This window comes from Grampus griseus (assembly GCF_964374135.1).
Source record: "Grampus griseus genome assembly, chromosome: 1".
Lineage (NCBI taxonomy): Eukaryota > Metazoa > Chordata > Mammalia > Artiodactyla > Delphinidae > Grampus > Grampus griseus.
The window spans coordinates 127,237,521-127,259,374 of record NC_139017.1 but is presented as its reverse complement, the minus strand read 5'-3'; the positions used below and the strand labels follow the sequence as shown (position 1 = coordinate 127,259,374).

Sequence of the window (21,854 nt, the reverse complement as noted above, 5' to 3'; positions counted from 1 at the left end):
AGGGTGTGGAGAAAAGGGGAACCTCCTACATTGTTGGTGGGAATGTAAGTTGGTGCAGCCATTATGGAAAACAGTAAGGAGGTTCCTCAGAAAACTAAAAATAGAATTATCATACGATCCAGCAATCCCACTCCTGGGCATATATCCAGACAAAACTGTAATCCGAAAAGATACATGCACCCCTATGTTCATAGCAACATTATTCACAATAGCCAAGACATGGAAACAATGTTAATGTCCATTAACAGATGAATGGATAAAGAAGATGTGGTACATATATACAACGGAATACTACCCAGCCATAAAAAAGAACAAAGTAATGCATTTGCAGCAACATGGATGCAGCTAGAGATTATCACACTAAGTGAAGTAAGTCAGAAAGAGAAAGACACATACCATGTGATATCCTTTATATGTGGAACCTAAAATATGACACAAATGAACCTACTTACGAAACAGAAACAGATTCACGGACATAGAGAACATTCTTGTGGTTACCAATGGGGAGGGGATTGGGGGAGGGTGGAGTGGGAGGTTGGCGTTAGTAGATGTAAGCTATTATATATGGAATGGATAAACAACAAGGTCCTACTTTATAGCATAGAGAACTATCTTCACTATCCTATGATAAACCATAATGGAAAAGAATGTTAAAAAAAGAAGGTATATAAATGTATAACTGAATCACTTTGCTGTACAGCAGAAATTAACACATTATAAATCAACTATACTTCAATAAAATAAAAAAAGAGTTCTTTTCTCAATTCAGCTCTTTCTTTCTGTAATTTACTATAGGCAGTAAGAAAAAGCCAGGATGCATATTCAACACTTTGCTTGGAAAGCTCCTCAGTTGTATGTCCAATTTCATTGTATACAAGTTCTATTTTCCACATAACTGCAGGACACAATTCTGCTAAGCTTTCAGCCACTGTGTAAAAAGGATCCCCCTTCTTCAAATTTCCAATTACAAATTCCTCACTTCCTTCTTAGTCTTTACCAGCAGTCACTTTAACGTCCATATTTCTACCAACAGTCTATAAGTGATGATTTAGCTACTCTCTAAGGTGATATATGTTTTTTTCTGTCATTTTCCTCACTTCCTTTTGAGTTATCGCTAGCAGAGTTGTTATCATTCATGTTTCTACTAACAGCTTTTTTAAGGCAAGATAGGTTTTTTCCATCATATTCCTTGAAATTCCTCCAGTTTCCGCCCACTGCCCAATTCCAAAGCCATGTCTACATTTTCAGTCTTTTTAATAGCAGCACACTGCTTCCAGTTACCAAAATTTGTTAGGGTTCAGCTAGAGAAGCAGAAACAGTAGAAGATACATAGTAAGATATTTATTGCAAAGCTCATGTGGTTGCAGGGCCTGGCTAGGCAAGTCCAAAATCCATAGAGCAGACTGCCAGGAACAGCAAGCTAGAACTCTTGGTCATGGTCTGAAGCTTCTGAAGCTTCTGTCCACAGGTGGAAGTTTTTCTTCAAAAGGGAAGCCTCAGCTCTGCTTTTATGGCCTTTCAACTGACTGAACCAGGACCATCTTGATTATTTAAGGTAACCTGTCTTACTTAAAGTCAACTGATTATGGACTTTAAACACATCTACAAAATATCTTCGTGGCAACACCTACATTAGAGTTTGATTGCGTAACTGGGGACTGTAGCCTTGCCAAGTTGACACATAAAGAAACCATTACAGTATACTGTATATACTGTATACACATACACCTAGTAATTTTCATTTGGATATTCATGCTTTAAAAGGATTTATTCTCAGAGATATTTTAAGGATAAAATAAAACAATTCTACCTTATTAGCTTGTTGTACGTAATAGTTCTTCAATTGGCAGTTGTATAAGCTGCCAATTATTTCTCTGTGAGGATTTAGAAGTTTGATGTCCATTACATATAAATTTCTTTTTGTTGGCAATGGCATTAGTGGTATTTAAGTAGTCTGTTGTCCTACTGGGGACTAGCAGTACTGACATCACCTGGATGCTTATTAGAAATATAGACTCCAGGGTCTCACCCCAGCACTCCTGCAGTAGAGTCTGTGTTTTAAATATCCCAGATTTGATTCGGTTGTACATTGAAGTTTGAGAAGCACTAGTCTACTGTGATGGCTTAGTTTCTTCACTGTCATTCCTGGCTCTAGGCTTATCTTCTACCTTTTCCGCCATACTTAACACACCCGGGATGTGCTTTCCTTCCTACAAAACTGAAAACATAATTCCTAAATCTAAAAGTTTCCAACATTTCATCATGCATAACAGTTAAAGTCCAGATGACCTTAAAAATCCACATGACCTTCAAAGTTCTTCCTATTAGACTTCTAAGTACTTTTCCAGGTATACTTTTCTGAACATACCCTGAGGTCTCACTATACTGCTTGAATTTCCCTAAGGTACCATGACTTTCCTCCTCTGTGCCTTTCTTTCCACACTCTGTTCCCCTGCCTGGAGTGCCCTATACCAACCTGGTTGAACTCTGGGAATCCTCACTTTACTCTTTTTGGGATTAAAGGACACATGCTCTTTATCTTGGTAATTGTACCTGATACACAATAGATATTGATTATCTATTAAGGGAAAAATAAATTATCAACGTACAACAATATACCAAAAAGTTTTCCCGAGATGTTTGAAGACTAAATGAGATGAATAACAAGCAAGCATAATAGAGTACTAGGTAATAAGTACCATTCTAAAGGCATAGTGGCTATCTCATTACTTCTGATGACATTTCAGAGAGGTGGTTATTATCATCTCCATTTTACAAAAAAGGAAGCTGAGACAGAAAGAGGGTAAGGAACTTATTCAATGTCTCATAATATGTGTGCATAGAAACTTAGGCAATCAGATTCCAGAGCCCACGTGCTTGACTCTATGGCCTCCAATGCATATAAAAGCATTTTTCAAAGTCCTTGTAAATGTAAAATTCTAAGATTTGTGTGGTAATCAGACACATAATCAATAGTCACAATTGTCATTTCTTTAAAAATAACTTTCTATGAAACATTTAGAACACCATAACAGTGGAGTGCCAACTGTTTCAATTAAAACTATGTTCAGTTCACAGCAAAACTTTTTGAGTGTGTACTCTAGTGGATACGTATCTGTGCTTCTTTGCCCACTGCTCCTTCAGTAAGATCACCCTAATTTTATTTTGAGGTACCACTTTTCCCCCACTGTAAGTTATTTGGTTAGAGTGAGATCAATTCTCTTCCCATTTCTTGTTTTCCAGGAGTGCACAGGTGACTCACACCTGTACGGTCATCATATTCGAAGTTACTGGCCACCATGACTGATTCAGAGATGGGCTCATGATCCAAGTAAGTCAATGAGTGGGACTCAGTTTAGTAGATATTAACATACTGGTTGATGGTTTATAATTGTAAGAGTAGAAGAGTAAGAAGGAAACTCAAAGAGGAAAGAGGTGAACCAGGAGAGAGTGGAGTCATTGAGATCATTGTTTGTAAAGAGTTTCAAGAAGTAATGCATCGATATAATGAAATTAATAGTTGAAACGATCAACCAAAATACTTGGACAAAATATTTTATTCACTTTCAGTAACCATAACTTCAGTTATGATTGATTGTTCCCAGCAGGATTTGTATCTGTGTAAATAGGCACATATTGATTTTTTTAAAAAAGAGAAGATAGGTGATCTCATTATTTTCTTTTTTAAATCAAAGGTTTCCTTTTAGGGATTTTTCCTTCACTCAGGAAAATACTGAATGAGTCACGGTGTTAATCTGTTTTGCTCTAATGAATCTTATCTTCTTATTATGGAGATGTTTTTCAGTGTGGTGATAATTGCCTAGTTGATTGATAGTGATTTATTTGTACTCATCTCTTCATTCAATAACTCTTTATCAAGTTTCAGGTATGCATCAGACACTGTGCCAGAGGAAATGAGTTTCAAATGTGTCCCATAACCTAGAATGTAAGCTGCATAGGAGCCCATGACTCAGAGCCTGGTGCCTAGCAGACATTCAGTATTAGATCATACTATCAGAAATCCATACATATGGATGTGGAGTGTATTTCTGTATTAATTTAACAATGGTAGCTTCTGGCAAGCTATGCTTGGCCTTCAAATATTTCCTATGACTCAGATATGAATTAAAGGCTTGAGCCGCTGTACTTCTTTTCCTTATTACAGTTACTCCTCATAAGCCCAGGTTTAATGACACATTTTTAGAAGTTCACAATAAAATCATTAATTATGCTTAGTATCAGTACAATTTTGAATAGTGGTCCTGGAATGGCACCCTGATTCCACAGTAGGCAATGATTTTGGCCCCTATTAGTTTACTAGCTTTAGTGGGTTGAATGGTGGCTTCTTCCCAAAATATGTCCACATCCTAAACTCTAGAATCTGTGAATGTGACCTTATTTGGAAAAGGGGTCTTTGCAGATTTAATTAGTAAGGATTTCGAGCTGAGATCATCCTGGATTGGATGGTTTCCAATTCCAATGACAAATGTCTTTAAAGGAGACAGAAGAGAAGAAGACACAGACACAGAGAGGAAGGCCATGTGAAGATGGAGGCAGAGGTTGGAGAGATTTAGCCATAAGCCGATGGAGTCCTGGAGCCGCCAGAAGCTGAATGAGGCAAGGAAGGATTGTCTCCTAGGCCTTGGGGAAGTCTATGGACCTGACGACATCTCGCCTTTGGACTTCTGGCCTCCAGAATAGTGAACAAATATATTTCTCTTGTATTAATTGTTGAGCCTGTGGTCATTTGTTAAGGCAACCCTAGAAAACTCATACGCTAGTTCATAGCAACTATCTAATTAAGGATTCTCTTGGGTTGTTTTATTTCACAATAATTTGAGGAAGTCAGTATTTCTACTCCAATTCTTATTTTCATCCAGTGAAGACATTTGTCTCCATTAAAGTGACACTGACCCTGGGACAATATTCCTCTGGGGGAAAAGTTCCGTTTACAAAGCTCCACAGGTTGGCCAAGTGTCTGGGTCAGGGAGCAGGGAGACATTGCTTCTGGCTCTACCCATCTCTGGGCTAAGTTCTTTCTGTGTCTCTGATGCTTCTTCCTATGAGAATGTTAGGCAAGTTCCGTTGAAAATTAACCATCCACCCAATCCAGAGTACTCTACTCCCCTTTATTCTTTCTTCCTCACTCTGTTGGTTTCTTTCATATCATCCATCACAACTGGTAATTATATGAATACTTGCTTGTCATAACTCCAAGTTCAAGGAACATAATAATTGCACCTAGCATATTGTGTGGCACTCAGTAGGGCCTCAACAAACATGTATTAATGAATAAATCAGTGAGTGAACATTGTGAGTGGAGAGCAAGAAAATGATTATTACTTTGGGGTCAGAATCAGACTATTCAAGGACGGATTTTTTTTTTTTTTTTAACTTACTACGTCAAACGCCATTGAATTTCAAGATTGAAAAGAATCATGACTTCCTGACAAATACGACCAAAATGCTTGGCTGAAACATTCTCGGTGACAGGAAACTCACTACCTCACTACTTCTGGTCTTTTCCACTTCGCTTTCCTTTCCTACTCCTCCCGATTTTTACAATCTTTATTGCAGCATTTTGCACACCTGATGCACAGAAGCCTGTTAGTCTGTAAGTGGGAGGGACAGAGGGAACCCCAGGGCCCAGTCCAGGGCCTGAGACCCCCGGGCTCAGAGTGGGCGCGCGGTAGCTGACAGTTGGGTAAGGTAGCGGCGCCACCTTTCTGCCGAGTTCGCCTCGAGTCTCGGCTTCCCTGCGGGCAGAGGGTCCTTCTCTCCGGACTCCTCGCTTTTCCTCCCCCAGGCCCGCCGCCACGCGCAGCCGCATCCCCGCCGCCGCCCCCGTCACCTGCGCGCCAGCCCTGACGGCTCGGGGGCCACTCCTGCTGCCCCGGGAGCGGTGGCGGAGGGCGCGGGGCGCGCGGGCGGCGACCCGACCTTTCCTCCCTTCTCTACCCCAACTCCCGCCTCTCCCTCCGCTCCCCCTCAGCCCCTCCTTCCACACTCCGCTGCCTCCTCTCTCTTGACAGCTGCCCGGCACCTTCGGCAGGGAGTTTGGAGCCGCCCCACCGCAGAGCCTACAGCCGGCCGAGCCCCCGCGCCGCCGCCATCTCTGCCTCCGCCTAGGTGGGACCTGGGCCTCGAGGTGGGACCCAACTCTCTCTCTCTCCTCTACCCGCTTCTGCCACCTCTTCCGTCTCCCGGCCACGCGAGGAGCCGGGCGCCGGGGCGCGCGTGGCTGGCCGGAGCCCGCTGGCCAAGTGGGGACCGGGAGGCCGGGGCGGGTCAGCCGGCGCCACCGGAGGGGCCCGCGCCATGGGGGAGGGGCGGCGGGGGCTCTCGTTCCCCCGGGGCAAGGCGCATCGGGGCGCGCGCCCGAGGGCAGCCAGCCCAGCCTGGGCGCGCACCTACCGGGCGCCCCAGAAAGGACGTGCCACCTGGCCAACTTCTTTTCCAGGTCTCCTTCCTACTTTGGAAACTGAAGGGACTGCGACGGAAACCAGTAAGCCCTGGGGCCCGGAGGAAGGATTTGTTGGTTTGGATGACAAAAGAAAAAAAAATGTGCTCTAGGGATGGTTTAGCCCGGAGCTTCTGTTTCCACCATCTCCGGCTTTCCCGAAGCAAATTAATAAAACAAAACAAAAACAACAAAACCCAATCCCAACCAAAGCACTTATTTAAAGGGACTTGTAGGGATGTGAAAAAGAGACCCAACCGAGGAATCATTTTGGAAACCCCAGGTAGGATGAGGCCATTTGAGAAAGTGGGAATTTGGGGGTGTTATTTCTAGGACTTGGGTTTGCAAGCAGAAGAGGAGACTGGCTCTTGTAAGCCTGAGGGAGTTCCTTATATTGAGGGACTGCCTGGAGTGCTCTCTGTTAACTTTCATTTCCTTAAGTATTAAAGTATGTTGAAACAAATAGCTCTTTCAGAGCTCTGGACTTGGAGTCAGAACATCTGGCTTTTGGTATGATTTGCCATTTATGGTGACAGCTGTGGTTAGTTTAATTTCTTTGGGCCTCAGTTTCCTCATCTGTCAAGTTCTGAGGGCCTTTTAATAATATCTAAGATGTTTCCCAACTTAAAAATTTATAATTCTTTAACTTTTTAACATGTTACAAACATTGCTAGATTCATAATTTCATGAAATTTTAAAAATCTATACTGATCTTGGGACTTTTGTTCATATGCATTTAAGACTTATGATTTTAGGGTTTTCCAACCAAAACGTAAAGAGAAAAACACTTATAAAAGAGCTCAGAAATATGTAGTTTATATGTAACTATTTAGATCATCTCTGAGTCTAGCTTGAAGAATCATGTTCAACTTGAAGTTAATATTTGCAACACTGCAACAAAAACATGTGGCTTTAGTATAAGTACTTATTCACTTTCAGTATTGTATATTTGGAGGAAATAAAAATTGTTTTGGAGGAAAACAAAAATTGCACCTTTCCTATCAATTTCTGCTCTTGAACAGTGTTACTTTTTAGCATGAAGTTGTGTGCAGGATATTAAAAAAATGGTTTCAGACCACTTTAGAGCCTCTCTGAAATTAAGTTCAGTAGCAGAGGTGCCAATTTTAGTAATGCATTTTAGTTGTCTTGGGATGAATCCTAGAAAAATAGCAGAGTTAACTAAACAGATAAACCAGAAATTAGGAATTGACACACAGACACAAACAAAGTTGTACAAGAAGTGTGTACTATAAAGTGTCAGCGAGATTTTTATTTCCTTTTGATAGAAAACAACAAACAAATGTTGACTTGTTTTAGCAGACAGAATGTTAGAATAGCTTTTGTTGTTCCTTGTAATTCAAAATTATTTGAGACTTAGTCATCAGTAGTTGGGATAGGTTTAGAAGTGTCTCTGGCTCTTTTTGGTGGCTTTGGTCTAAAATAAAACAATGTGTTCCCACCTAGCATGTGCTTTGTATTCCATTTGGAAGAGTGGTATAGATTTGAAGTACTCTTTTATGAACACATTTAAATTTATTTTCATTGCCTTTTCACCTTTGGACTGGAAGTGTCATCAGTTATTCAGGCATTTGTCTTCCATGATAGCCTCTGGTGACGTAGATGATCATCTCCTTTGAAAGGGATGCCCAGAATGTTAAAGAAATTGGTTGTTGAATGAACAGAGAGTAGTAGAACTCAAATATCCCGGCTTCTAGTCGCTTGTTGGAAAACAACTGAAAACAGTGGATGGATCTGCGCATGGTCCAACTCATTCATGGCTTGGGAGAGCCATCATGGTTGGCAGAAGCTCTATTCCTCTTTTGTAATGAACTTACCGAGAAAAAAAACAGTGTGTCTTCGCAGTTAGATCACTATTATATAACGAAAAGGTTTGTGTTTGTGAAGTGCAGTATCCCAAGGGGGTCTTAGAAATAAAACTTAAAAAATATCCAGAAAAAGAAAAGAATTGCCTTGGCAGATATTGCACTGCATTTTTCCTACTAAGAGCCAAACACATACTAAAAAACATGTCCTGTGGAGTTAAAAATGAAGAAAAGGGCTTACAGTCTGCCCTAATTCTTTTGAGATTTTTATGTGATTTACAAATTCCACTTTTAATTAAATCAGAAAGGCACAAGTGTTCGCCTCCTGGCCAGACCTAGTACATATAAACTTTTGGAGTTTCAGTTCAAATTTGGTCTGCTTATAATTTGGAATATTCCTCCTCAAATATTTTTTAAAACTTCTGTTAACTCCGTAGTGATATTACCTGTTGTCTTTTCATACACATGATCTTATTAATCTTTAAATTTTTTGAACTATGACATATACAGGGAGAAGAGTACATAAAACAAATGTACTGGTTGACAAATAATATAGCAAATCATTATAACAGATAATTACAAGGCAAATACCCATTATTTACCATACAAGTAAGAGAACATGCCAATACCCAGAAACCTCTTGCTTGTTCCTTCCTAATCACAATTTTCCTTTTACTTAAAAAAATTATACGAATATAAGAGGCACTCTTTCATAGATTCTTTTGCTTAACATTATGCTTATGAGACTAAGCCATATCCTCTCCATTTGAAAGCATAAACTTTTAAAAAGAGATGTCTATATTCCCTATCATTGATTCATTTCTTCACATTCTCTCTTAAACCTATTTCTATCACTCTTTTGTTTTCAGTACTCTGCCAAAACTATTCCTGTCACTGTCACTGGTGACATCACCTCTCCCAAATCCAGTAGTCAGTTGTCACCTTTGATCTTACTTCACCTGTTGGTAGCATTGTCACAGTTATCACTCTCTGCTCCTTGTAATATTTCTTTGTTGACCTCCAGGACACCATGTACTCTTTTTGATTTTTCCTCCTTCTTCACTAGCCATTGCTTTCTGTCCCCTTTGCTGATCTCTCTTCTGCTCTCAGAGGTTTTAACCTTAGAATATCTTAAGCTGTGATCCTTGGGAGCTCATTCCTTTCTACGCTCTTTGATGATTTCATGCAATCTCTACATTTGTACACTGATGCCTCCAAAATGATAGCTCAAGCTTTGAGTTATCTCCTTAAACTTCAGACCTCTATGTCCACCTGCCTGCTCAACATTTCCATTTGAATGTCCAGTAGACATCTCCAGTTCAGCATGCTCCAAATGGAATCTTCATCTTGCCCAAGCCCACTCTATCTGCAGCCTTCCCTACCTTCATCCTTCACGTTGCTCATGCCCCAAAACTTGGAGTCATCTTTGATATCTCCCATTCCCTCATACCTTAGATGTCATGTGTCAGGAAGTCCTCTTTGCTCTATCTTCAAAATAATTCCTGAATATAATTACTTTCATCACCTGCATAGCTGCCATCCTAGTCTGAGCTGACACCATCTCCCACGTGGATTATTGCAAGAACCTCCTAACTGGTCTCCCCATTTTCATTCTTTTCCCTCCATAATCCAGTCTCAAAATTGCAATTAGAGCTCTTTTCTTGCAACATATGTCAGATCATGTCACTGTTTTCCTCCAAAATCTCCAGTGCCTTTCCAGTTCATACAGAGTAAAGTCTTAAAGGACCCAAATCCTTAGAATTACCTAAAAGGTGCTACGTGTTTTTTTCTCTCCCATTTACCTATCTGATCTCATTTCTTGCTGTTTTTCTCATTCACTCAGTTCCAGCTACACTGGTCTCCTTGGTATTCTTTGAGTATATCGGGGACCATCTTTGCTCTGGCTGGAACGCTCTTCTCCCAGATACCACAGGACTTACTCTGTTACTTTCACTTCTTTTCAATCTTTGTTCAGTTGTCTCCTTTTCAATGAAGCCTACTCTGATTATCACATTTAAAATTGTACATCTTACCTTGCAAAACACTTTCCCCTTTCCTTTGCTTTTCCACATGTACTTACTACCTTTAAAAATACTGTATGACTTAATCATTTTTCCTGTCTCATTTCTATTAGAATGCAAACTCCATGAGGGTGGATTTTTTTTTTTTCCTGTTTTGCTCCAAAATAGAGCCTAGTACCTGAAATAGAGCCAAGCATATAAGGGGAGCTCAGTAATTTTTTTTGATGATTGAATGCTGTTGCTGACAGTGGATGTTGTTTGTTTGTTTTCATTACTGGATATATTTTATTATATGAATATAATACCTTTATTTTTTACTCATTCTGTTTAAGGATATTTGGGTCATTTCTGTCCTTCTCTTCTTCCCTCCCTCCCTTTTTCCTTTCTTCCTTCTTCTTCTCTCCCTCCCTTCCTTCCTCCCTCCCTCCTTCTGTCCCTTTCTTTCTTTCACTACCATAAATAAACCACCTATGATTCTTCTTCTACAAATGCCTTGGTGCTTAGATGCAGGAGTTTCTTTAGAGTATAAAACTGCTAGTCAAATTACTAGAACACAGGGCTTGCAGATATCAGCTTTATTAGATAATGCCACACTTTTCCAGCATGGTTCCACCAATTTATATTCCTACTTTCATTCCTCTACATCCCTGCCAAAATTTAGTATTATCATGACCTTTAATTTTTGCCCATCTGGTAGGTATGTATTATATCATTACTGTTTGTTTCCTCAATTACTAGTGAGATCGAGCCTAGTATCTGTAAAAATAGGCTAGGTTATGCTGCGGTAACAGATTATCCCCAAATCTCATTGACTTAATGCAATAAAGGTTTATTTTTCATTCAAGAAAAGTTTCCTCTGGATTAAGGCAACTTTCCAGGGCAACTATTGTCAGGTCTAAATTCAGGGAACCTCCGTCATTCTGTAGCTGTACAATCTGGAACACAGGACTTTCCCAGTTGGTATAGTATGGGAAAAGAAAGTGGGGGTAATCATGAACTAGCTTTAAATGCCTCCATCTGGAAGTGACATGAATGATTTACACTCATACTTTAGACGCAAAAGAAGTCATATGGTATGCCTAACTTCAAGGAGATGGGGAAGGTTAACCTCTGTTCTAAAAGAAAAAATAAATCTGAGAATACTGGTGAGCAGCAATGTATTAGTTACCCATTTCTGTGTAACAAGTTACCCCCAAATTTAGTGGCTTAAAACAACAAATACTTACTGTTTTCAAATATCAAGAGTTGATAATATGTTGGGTCTGTTTTTGGGCTCTGTATTTGTTCCTTTGACCTCTTTCTGTAATTACTACAGGTTTAAATTGTCTTGCTATCTGGTAGGTAGGGGAGTAAATCCTCCCACTTGGTGCAGTTTTTTCAGGAGTGCTATAGCATTCCTTGGCCCTTTACCTTTCCATATACATTTTTTCAATCAGTTTGTCAAGTTCTAAAAAATTGGTTAGGAATTTAATGGAGATTCTATTGAGATTGTTTTGAGTCTATAAACAATTAAAAGGAAATTGATACCTTGTAAATATTCAGTTCTAGAATCCATGACTGTCTCTCAATATATTTAGGTCTTCTCTAATATGATAAATGTAAACATAGTCTCATTTTTCCCTTAGGAGTCCTTGAACATCTTCTTGTTTGATTTATTCACAGGAACTGCATATTTTTGAAGTTATTTTAAATGAATCTTTTCAAAAAATTCATTGTGTTTCTGTTACTGCCATAGAGAGATAAACTTGACCTTTAAAAGTATTTTAAAAATAATAGCTTTATTGGACTATAATTCACATATCATAAAATTCATCCTTTTATAGTGTACAAATCACTGGTTTTCAGTACGTTAACAGAGTTATATAACCATCACCACTATCTAATTTTATAGCATTTTTGTCACTCCCAAAAGAAACCCCATACCCCTTAGCATTCACTCCCCATGCCCCCTCTTCCGATCCCTGGAAACCACTGATGTACTTTCTGTGTCTAAGGATTTGCCTATTCTGGACATTCTGGACGAATAAAATCATGGGGACTTTAGTGAACAGATTCTTTCACTTAGCATGTTTTTAAGGTTTATCCATGCTGTATCATGGATCAGTACTTCATTCTTTTTATGGCCAAATAATATTCCGTTATATGGATATATCACATTTTGTTCATTCATTCGTTAGTTGATGGACATTTGGGTAGTTTTCACTTTTTGGCTATTATGAATAGTGCTGCTACTAACATTTGCATACAAGTTTTTGTGTGAATGTATGTTTTCATCTCTTTGGGGTATATACCTGGCAGTAGAATTGTTCAGTCATATGTAACATTATGTTTAACATTTGAAAATCTGCCAAACTATTTTCCAAAGCAGTTTTCATCATTTTACATTCCCACCAGCAAGGTACAAGGGTTCCAATTTCTCCACCTCCTTGTCAACATTTGTTACAGTTCAGAACCTTGATTAAGCTATCATAGTGGATGTGAAGTGATACTCATTATGGTTTTGATTTGCATTTTCTGATGACTGATGATATTGAGCACCTTTTCATGTGCTTATTGACCATTTATATATCTTTTTTTTTGAGAAATGTTCTTTGCTTATTTTTAATTGGATTGTTTGTCTTTTTATTGTTGTGAGAGTTCTTCATATAGTGTACAATTGCTTTTAAGATATAGGATTTCAAATATTTTCTCCCATTCTGTGAGTTTTCTCACTTTTTTGATGGTATCCTTTGAAGCCCAAGGGTTTTAACTTTGTCTAGTTTATCTATTTTTATACTTAATTTCAGTCTAAGAAGCCATTACCTAATTCAAGGTTGCAGAGCTTCATTTCTATGTTTTACTTATAAGAATATTAGAGTTTTAGCTTTTATGTTTAGGTTTTTGATTACTTTGAATATATGGAATGAAGGAAAGGACCAATTTCATTCTTTCACATTTGGGTATCTACTTGTCCCACCACCATTTGTTGAAAAGACCATTCTTTCCCCATATCTAAGTGTCTTGTCAAAAATCATTTTGCCAAAAATGTAAGGGTTTACTTCTGGAATCTCAACTCTGTTCCAATGACCTATACTTCTATCTTTATACCAGGTACCACACTGTCTTGATTACTGTAGCTTTGAAGCAAGTTTTGAAATCAGAAGTGAATCCTCCAAATTTGTTCTTCTTCTTCAATATTGTTTTAGCTATTCCCTTGCATATATCAATACATATGAATTTTAGAATCAGCGTGTCAATATATATACAAAATGTAGCTATAAATTTGGAGGGATTGCATTGAATCAATTTGGGAAATATTACAATCTTAATAAAATTGTTTTTCAGTCTATGAACGTGGGATGTTTTTCCATTTATTTAGGTATTCTTTAAGTTCTTTCAGTGATGTTTTATAGCATTCAGTGTACAAATAATTGCATTTCTTTTGTTGAAAATATTCCTGAGTATTTTATTATTTCTGATGCTATAGGAAATGGAATTATGTTTTAATTGTATTTCAGATTGTTCATTGCTCATGCACAGAAATAGAAATGATTCGTGTACATTGATCTTGTATTCTGCAACCTTGCAGAACTTACTTATTAGGTGCAATATAGTTTTTGTGAATTCCTTATTATTTTCTACATACAAGATCATGTCGTCTGAGAATAGAGATAGTTTTACTTCTTTGTTTCTAATCTGGATGCCTTCTATTTCTTTTTCTTGCTCAATTGCCCTGGCTAAAACCTCTAGTTGAATAGAAAGTGCAGGTGAATAACTTTGTCTTGTTCCTGATCTTATCAGGGAAGCAGCCAGTCTTTCACCATTAAGTATGATGTTAGCTATGGGTTATTCATATGCAGCTTTATCAAGTTGGAGAAGTTCTCTTCTATTCCTAGTTGAATGTTTTTGCCATGAAATGGCATTGGAATTTGTCAAACCCTTTTTCTATGGACATGTCATGTCTTTTATTCTATTATTATGATTGATTGATTTTCACATTTTAAATCAAACTTGCATTCCTGAGGTAAATCATATTTGGTCATAGTGTATAATCCTTTTTATACATTGCTGGATTTGGTTTGCTAGTATTTTTGCATCTATATTCATAAAGGATTTTGGTCAGTAGTTTTCTTTTATTGTGATGTCTTTGTCTGGTTTTGGTATCAGAGTAATACTGGCTTCATATAATAAGTTGGGAAGGGTTTAAAATGCTTGGTTTTAGGTAGTTATATTTTCCACCAGCAATCTTGCTAAGTTTTGTAATTAAGTTAAACAGCTTACTTCGGGATTTTCCACTTTTCTTGTCATTCATGAATAATGACAGTTTTGTTTCTTCCTTTATATTCCTTAAACCTTTTCCACTTCTCTTTCTGCCTTGCCTAGGACCTCAGGTATAATGTTGATTTGAAGTGCTCACAGGTGAAGTCATGTCACATTAAGAATGATGTTTCTTTCTTTGAATTTCCTCTCAGTACTGCTTTATCTGCATGAAATAATTTAAGTTTTGAGATGCTTTTTTCACTATCATCAGTTTAAAATATATTATATCTTTTTTGCCCAGTGGCTTACTTTTTTTCTTAATGTCCTAGTATATGGCATTTGTGTAGTTATATTTTTGCTATTTTTTCTGTTTTAAAAACACCGTGGACAGAGAACATGGTCTGTATGATTTTAGTCCTTTGGATTTGTTTGTAACATACCTATGGCTTTGTACGTGGTCAGTTTTTGTAAATGCCCCATTGGTGATTAAAAATAATATGCAGTCTACAGTTTGGGGGAGGCAGAGTTCAATCTATGTCAAATTTGTTAATGTTTTTGTTCCAGTATCATTTGTTAGTATTATTTCAATCTCACATATCCTCATGTATTTGTGTCTGCTGTTCTATGCATTCTTTAGGAGAGTGTATTAAAATTTTCTACCATATATGTGGATATCTGTCTTTTTCCTTGTGGTACTCTGAATTTTCACCATATACATTTCAAAGCTACATTATAATAAATATATGTTATTTTGAGGTTATACTACATGTACACATTTAAAATTATTATGTATTCCTGCTGAATGGATGCTTTCATTAGTTTGTAGTGATTCTCGAGTTATATTTCTGTTTTTGTAGGGTTTTATTAAAGGGATACTACTTTAAAATATGTATTTATATGTTTAACAACCTTTTTCAGTAGTTCTGACTTATGATTATCCTCATGCTTCCTGTTGGCTTTAAAATGAAAACCAGAAATATCCACTCTTGTAACCCTTCAATCCACTTTGCTGATGTGCCAAGCTTCAAGATGTGATTAATGCCATTGTAATATTTTTAAGTGAGATTCAGTAGATGTTTATAAGAAATATCAGACACAGAAATACTGGTTAGGTAGTAAAACATCCCTGTCAAATTTAAGTGCCATCAACTTGGAAGTTTAAAATCTTTTTTTTAAAAAAAATATTTATTTATTTATTTGGCTGCATCAGGTCTTTGTGGCGGCATGCGGGATCTTCACTGCAGCATACGGGATCTTTCGTTGCGGTGCGTGGGCTTCTCTAGTTGCGGTGCGTGGGCTTCTCTCTAGTTGTGGTGCCCAGGCTCCAGAGCACTTGGACTCAGTAGTTGCAACGCACAGGCTTAGTTGCCCCGTGGCATGTGGGATCCTAGTTCCCCGACCAGGGATTGAACCTGCGTCCCCTGCACTGGAAGGCAGATCCTTAACCACTGGGCCACAAGGGAAGTCCCTAAAATCTTTTCCAGAATGTGAACACTGAATATGTCTAAGGTAGGCTATGTGAAATTTTTGTGGATATTGATTCTCACTGAATGAAAGTCAGCAAGTCTCTTATTCTTCCATAGAATTGATAGGCTAGATTCTTCCCACTTATACAATTTTATCGTACCAATAAAGTGTCCTCCAAAGTGAATACAGCCCACTTTCAATTTTGCCTGGCATCAGCATCTTTAAGTGGTCCAGTCGGCTGGGTTAAAGCTGTGGCTTTTGCTGAGCGTAGATGGAGACTCGCTGAGGAGAGAACAGAGCTGTGGGAACCATTGTCTGTGGATGGTCTTAAAGGAGAGAGTCACGCATATGAGAACTATTTTAATGAAATTTTCTGGTACCCTGTGGACCTACTTAAATCAGACTAGAGTACTATGGACTAGCAAATAAAAATGACCCAAATGGAGACACCCTAAAGGGGCATTGTGATGTTGATATTAATTTTTAAGTCTTTGCCAATTAGAGAGAAAATTCAGAAACAGTACAGACTTACAAATCTGTATATATATATATGTGTGTATAACAGTGAATGAGAAAGATAAAGAGAGAAGGAGGAAGGGAGGGAATGGGGGGAAGAGAGAGAGACAGACAGATTGACGGACTGACTGACCGACTCTACTCTTGGGCTAATAATTTCTGTAATGTTTATGGAAATGTATAAATGTTTTATCTAGTTGTACTAGATAATAGCTAAAGATGTGAGCCAAGTAAGGATTCTCAGCGGCATCTATAATGGTATTATAATAGGCTTTAAAATGTGAACTCATGTTTAAGAACAGCTGTTACCAAATAGCTGTTTAGTGAAGGCATAGGACAACTTAGTTTTTCTCAGAATTATATTTTCTCATTTTACTTTAACTAGCACGTGTTATTTGGGTGTCTAAACCTATGAGATAATCAAATAATTAGACTTCTGTATACACCAACAAAGTTTCTGAACCAAACTGGTCAGTGTGTAGGAGATGAAAGAGAAAATAAATTATACACACACATATATGTGTGTGTATATGTGTTTATGCATAAACAGAGAGAAAACATACTGGCACATACATAATAAGCACCTGATAATTGTAGTTGCTGTTATATTATGAAGATGTTATCTGTTAGGATCATGACCTACCCAGGAGGTAGCTGAGTATTTCTCTAGTGACCTGGGTGTCTTGCGGTAACACTGCTGGTTACAGGTCTGATCTGAGAGAAGAAAAAGTTCTATAAGAAAACCTTTTAAAATAATACTTACGATATGCTTCACATTCCTCCCCATTCTTCAAGAGGCAGTTAAATCCTCACTCCCCTCTGAAATCTATTATGATTTATCCAAATTAAAAGTAATATCTGATTCCTCCTAGTTACCGCTCTTTCTAGTTAGTTGTAATTCTTTAAGACATTGTGGATTTTTAAGATACACCACTGCTTTTGCACTGCTAAGAAAGAAGAAGCTCTGCCTGTTTATTTTACAATGCTTTCTCATTGTTTAGAATTTTTGTTTTATGTCTACTGAAAGGGCTCTTTTAGAATTACTTAGGTAAAGATTTTTGTTTAAATCATATCACTCTCATGAGGAAAGTAAAAGTCAAAGAAATCCATTAAGGAATTCGTTTTCTTATTCAGAATCCGGTTTTTCTGAATCATTTTTCAACTCAGTGTTGTTGATGTCAGTATTTTCCCAAATGGTATCATACTCTGGGTTATCAAGACTATTTGTTATATAGCACTTCAAAAAAGAATGCTTCACTATGGTTTCTGAGATTTTCTTTTTTTTTCTTTTCTATCTGTTCCCTTGGGAGAGGGGGACTGTGGCCCAGGGGAATGCTGTTTGTGGGCTCTTATTTTTTTTTTTGAATTTTGTTTTATTTATTTTTTTATACAGCAGGTTCTTATTAGTCATCCATTTTATACACATCAGTCTATACATGTCAATCCAAATCTCCCAATTCATCCCACCCCCACCCCCACCCCCCACCGCTTTCCCACCTTGGTGTCCATACATTTGTGCTGTACATCTGTGTCTCAATTTCTGCCCTATAAACCGGTTCATCTGTACCATTTTTCTAGGTTCCATATATATGCATTAATATATGATATTTGTTTTTCTCTTTCTGACTTACCTCACTCTGTGTGACAGTCTCTAGATCCATCCACGTCTCTACAAATGACCCAATTACGTTCCTTTTTATGGCTGAGTAATATTCCAGTGTATATATGTACCACATCTTCTTTATCCATTCATCTGTTGACAGACACTTAGGTTGCTTCCATGTCCTGGAGATTGTAAATAGTGCTGCAATGAACATTTTGGTACATGACTCTTTTTGAATTATGGTTTTCTCAGGGTATATGCCCAGTAGTGGGATTGCTGGGTCATATGGTAGTTCTATTTTTAGTTTTTTAAGGAAACGCCATACTGTTCTCCATAGTGGCTGTATCAATTTACATTCCCACCAACAGTGCAAAAGGATTCCCTTTTCTCCACACCCTCTCCAGCATTTCTTGTTTGTAGATTTTTTGATGATGGCCACTCTGACTGGTGTGAGGTGATACCTCATTGTAGTTTTGATTTGCATTTCTCTCATGATTAGTGATGCTGAGCATTCTTTCATGTGTTTTTTGGCTATCTGTATATCTTCTTTGGAGATGTCTATTTAGGTGTTCTGCCCATTTTTGGATTGGGTTGTTTGTTTTTTTGATATTGAGTTGCATGAGCTGCTTGTAAATTTTGGAGGTTAATCCTTTGTCCATTGATTCATTTGCAAATATTTTCTCCCATTCTGAGGGTTGTCTTTTCATCTTGTTTATGGTTTCCTTTGCTGTGCAAAAGCTTTTAAGTTTCATTAGGTCCCATTTGTTTATTTTTGTTTTTATTTCCATTACTGTAGGAGGTGGGACAAAAAAGATCTTGCTGTGATTTATGTCAAAGCTTGTTCTTCCTGTTTTCCACTAAAAGTTTTATAGTGTCTGGTCTTACATTTAGGTCTCTAATCCATTTTGAATTTATTTTTGTGTATGGTGTTAGGAGTGTTCTAAGTTCATTCTTTTTTTTTTTTTTTTTTTTTGTGGTACGTGGGCCTCTCACTGCTGTGGCCTCTCCCGTTGCAGAGCACAGGCTCCGGATGCGCAGGCCCAGCGGCCATGGCTCACAGGCCCAGCTGCTCTGTGGCACGTGGGATCCTCCCGGACTGAGGCACGAACCTGCGTCCCCTGCATCAGCAGGCGGACTCCCAACCACTGCGCCACCAGGGAAGCCCTCATTCTTTTACATGTAGCTGTCCAGTTTTCCCAACAGCACTTATTGAAGAGACTGTCTTTTCTCCATTGTGCATCCTTGCCTCCTTTGTCATTGACTAGTTGACTGTAGGTGTGTGGGTTTATCTCTGGGCTTTCTATCTTGTTCCATTGATCTATATTTTGTGCCAGTACCATATTGTCTTGGTGATTGTAGCTTTGTAGTATAGTCTGAAATCAGGGAGTCTGATTGCTCCAGCTCTGTTTTTTTCCCTCAAGTCTGCTTTGGCTATTTGGGGTCTTTTAGGTCTCCATACAAATTTTAAGATTTTTTGTTCTAGTTCTGTAAAAAATGCCATTGGTTATTTGATAGGGATTGCATTGAATCTGTAGATTGCTTTGGGTAGTATAGTCATTTTCACAACGTTGATTCTTCCAGTCCAAGAACTTGGTATATCTCTCCATCTGTTGGTATCATCTTTAATTTCTTTCATCAGTGTCTTGTAGTTTTCTGCATATAGGTCTTTTGTCTCCCTAGGTAGGTTTATTCCTAGGTATTTTATTCTTTTTGTGGCAGCGGTAAATGGGAGTGTTTCCTTAATTTCTCTTTCAGATTTTTCATCATTAGTATATAGGAATGCAAGAGATTTCTGTGCATTAATTTTGTATCCTGCAACTTTACCAAATTCATTGATTAGCTTTAGTAGTTTTCTGGTGGCATCTTTCGGATTCTCTATGTATAGTATCATGTCAAATGCCAACAGTGACAGTTTTACCTCTTCTTTTCCAATTTGTATTCCTTTTATTTCTTTTTCTTCTCTGATTGCCATGGCTAGAACCTCCAAAACTATGTTGAATAATAGTGGTGAGAGTGACATCCTTGTCTTGTTCCTGAACTTAGAGGAATTGCTTACAGTTTTTCACCATTGAGAATGATGTTTGCTGTGGGTTTGTCATATATGCCCTTTGTTATGTTGAGGTAGGTTCCCTCTATGCCTACTTTCTGGAGAGTTTTTATCACAAATGGGTGTTGAATTTTGTCAAAAGCTTTTTTGCATCTATTGAGAGGATCATATGGTTTTTCATCTTCAATTTGTTAATATGGTGTATCACATTGATTGATTTGTGTATATTGAAGAATACTTGCATCCCTGGGTTAAGTCCCACTTGATCATGGTGTATGATCCTTTTAATATGTTGTTGGATTCTGTTTGCTAGTATTTTGTTGAGGATTTTTGCATCTATATTCATCAGTGATATTGGTCTGTAATTTTTTTTTTTTTTTTGTAGTATCTTTGTTTGGTTTTGGTATCAGGGTGATGGTGGCCTCATACAATGAGTTTGGGAGTGTTCCTTCCTCTGCAATTTTTGGAAGAGTTTGAGAAGGATGGGTGTTAGCTCTTCTCTAAATGTTTGATAGAATTCACTTGCGAAGCCCTCTGTTCCAGGACTTTTGTTTGTTGGAATATTTTTAATCACAGTTTCAATTTCATTACTTGTGATTGGTCTGTTCATATTTTCTACTTCTTCCTGGTTCAGTCTTGGAAGGTTATACCTTTCTAAGAATTTGTCCATTTCTTCCAGGTTGTCCAGTTTATTGGCATAGAGTTGCTTGTAGTAGTCTCTTGAGATGCTTTGTATTTCTGTGGTGTCCGTTGTAATGTCTCCTTTTTTTTTTCACTTTATTTATTTTTTTTTTGTGGTACGCAGGCCTCTCACTGTCGTGGCCTCTCCCGTTGCAGAGCACAGGCTCTGGACGTGCAGGCTCAAGCGGCCATGGCTCACGGGCCCAGCCACTCCGCGGCATGTGGGATCTTCCCGGACCGGGGCACGAACCCGTGTCCCCTGCATCGGCAGGCAGACTCTCAACCACTGCGCCACCAGGGAAGCCCCGTAACTTCTCCTTTTTTATTTCTAATTTTATTGATTTGAGTCCTCTCCCTATTTTTCTTAATGAGTCTTGCTAATGGTTTTTCAATTTTGTTTATCTTCTCAAAGAACCAGTTTTTAGTTTTATTGATCTTTGCTATTGTTTTCTTTGTTTCTATTTCATTTATTTCTGCTCTGATCTTTATGATTTCTTCTGCTAACTTAGGGTTTTGTTTGTTCTTTCTCTAGTTCCTTTAGATGTAAGGTTAGATTGTTTATTTGAGAGATTTTTCTTGTTTCTTGAAGTAGGCTTGTGTAGCTATAAACTTCGCTCTTAGAACTTCTTTTGCTGCATTCCATAGGTTTTGGATCATCGTGTTTTCATTGTCATTTGTCTCTAGGTATTTTTTGATATCCTTTTTGATTTCTTCAGTGATCTCTTGGTTATTTAGTAATGTGTTGTTTAGCCTCCATGTGTTTGTGTTTTTTACATTTTTTTCCCTGTAATTCATTTCTAATCTCATAGCATTGTGGTCAGAAAAGATGCTTGATATGATTTCAATTTTCTTAAATTTACTGAGGCTTCTTTGTGACCCAAGATGTGATCTATCCTGGAGAATGTTCCGTGCGCACTTGAGAAGAAAGTGTAATCTGCTGTTTTTGGATGGAATGTCCTATAAATATCAATTATATCTCTCTGGTCTATTGTGTCAT

At 38.0% G+C, this 21,854-nt stretch overlaps 1 protein-coding gene across 3 annotated transcripts in view; it reads left to right on the top strand.

Annotated features, from left to right (window-relative positions):
* Positions 1–6,015: 6,015 nt before the first annotated feature.
* The window catches only part of LEPR (leptin receptor), a 94,369-nt gene continuing 78,530 nt past the window's right edge, over positions 6,016–21,854 (top strand). For 2 of the 3 annotated variants that reach the window (XM_082664576.1, XM_082664573.1), the window contains exons 1-2: positions 6,016–6,148; positions 6,461–6,505. The gene's annotated coding sequence lies outside the window, so the exon portion shown is untranslated. Of the gene's footprint in view, positions 6,149–6,460; positions 6,506–6,714; positions 6,744–21,854 lie in introns of those variants that run through there. The other variant, XM_082664574.1, reaches the window with a different exon arrangement.